General features: G+C 43.2%; 1 protein-coding gene across 4 annotated transcripts in view; it reads left to right on the top strand.

Moving 5' to 3' along the window:
• Positions 1-1113, top strand: part of LOC101996620 (ATP-binding cassette sub-family G member 3-like) — a 161782-nt gene that overhangs the window by 92254 nt on the left and 68415 nt on the right. The gene's annotated exons all lie outside the window — the stretch shown is intronic.

Genomic DNA, 1113 nt, shown 5'->3' with positions numbered 1-1113 from the left:
TAGCTCTGTAGACCAGGCTGGCCTAGAACTCACAGAGATCCGCCTGCCTCTGCCTCCCGAGTGCTGGGATTAAAGGCGTGCGCCATCACTGCCCGGCTTTTAATTATATTTTAATGAATAAAACTTGTCTGAAAAACAGAAAAGTAAAACAGTCACACTGTCCAGCCTTACAGAGCAGGCAGCAAGGACACACACCTTTAATCCCAGTAGACACACTAGTTTAACCCAGGCAGTAGTGGTGCGTGCCTTTAATCCCAGCCCTAGAAAGGGTTGTAAAACAGGAGGAGACAGCTCTCACACACAGTCTCATTCTGAGATTCCTGGAGGCAGGATCGCCATTTTTGGACTGAGGTTGTGTAGTAGAATCTAAGAGTTCTACAATAGCCCAGAATGGAGTATAACAAAGGTTCATTTATTTGGGGATAAACTCCCAGTAAGGGTAGCAATCTGCAATCCTTTTCTTGTGCTGGGGATTGAAACCAAATGCAGCAGAGAAAAAGGGGCCACACACACTTTTTTCTGCGCTTATAGTACAGGAGACCATACCCATAGTGAACCAGTATCTTAAAGCTATTGGTTAAAGGAGTTCCCACAACAGGTCTATGTAAGAGTCAGTGATTGATTGCTTTCCTTTTTTGGTCTTCTGGTTGAACCCCAATATCTGTTTCTGAGTTAGTTGTGCTTCACTTTTTATCCAGTTTCTGTGCAATAAAAATCAGTTCTATGAGATTTATTTAGGTATTGTGTGAGTGTATCTGTGAGTGTGTACGTGTGAGTCTGGTCCCGTGTGCTGTGGGTAGTGTGCAGGAGGGTGCATTCTAATTTTACACCAAGAGCAGCAAGTCTTACAAGGTCACTTTACTGCTAGGAAATGACAGAGTGATTGACACGAGGTGTTGTGTCATATTGTTATTTATTGTGGGAGAGATAGTATTAAGATTATAATGGTGAAGGAGAAGTTTTGTGGAGACAAGAAATCACCACTAGGCCTAATTCTCAAACTACAGCAGCACATTACCTGTTTGAGTCCCAAGGTCAGATAGCAGGGAGAGGCTCTCATACAGATCATGTCTTACACTTATAATTCTGGGCTGTATTAGGGCACACACTGAA

This window comes from Microtus ochrogaster, linkage group LG1 (genome assembly GCF_000317375.1).
Source record: "Microtus ochrogaster isolate Prairie Vole_2 linkage group LG1, MicOch1.0, whole genome shotgun sequence".
Lineage (NCBI taxonomy): Eukaryota > Metazoa > Chordata > Mammalia > Rodentia > Cricetidae > Microtus > Microtus ochrogaster.
This window is presented reverse-complemented; position numbering and strand designations above follow the sequence as displayed.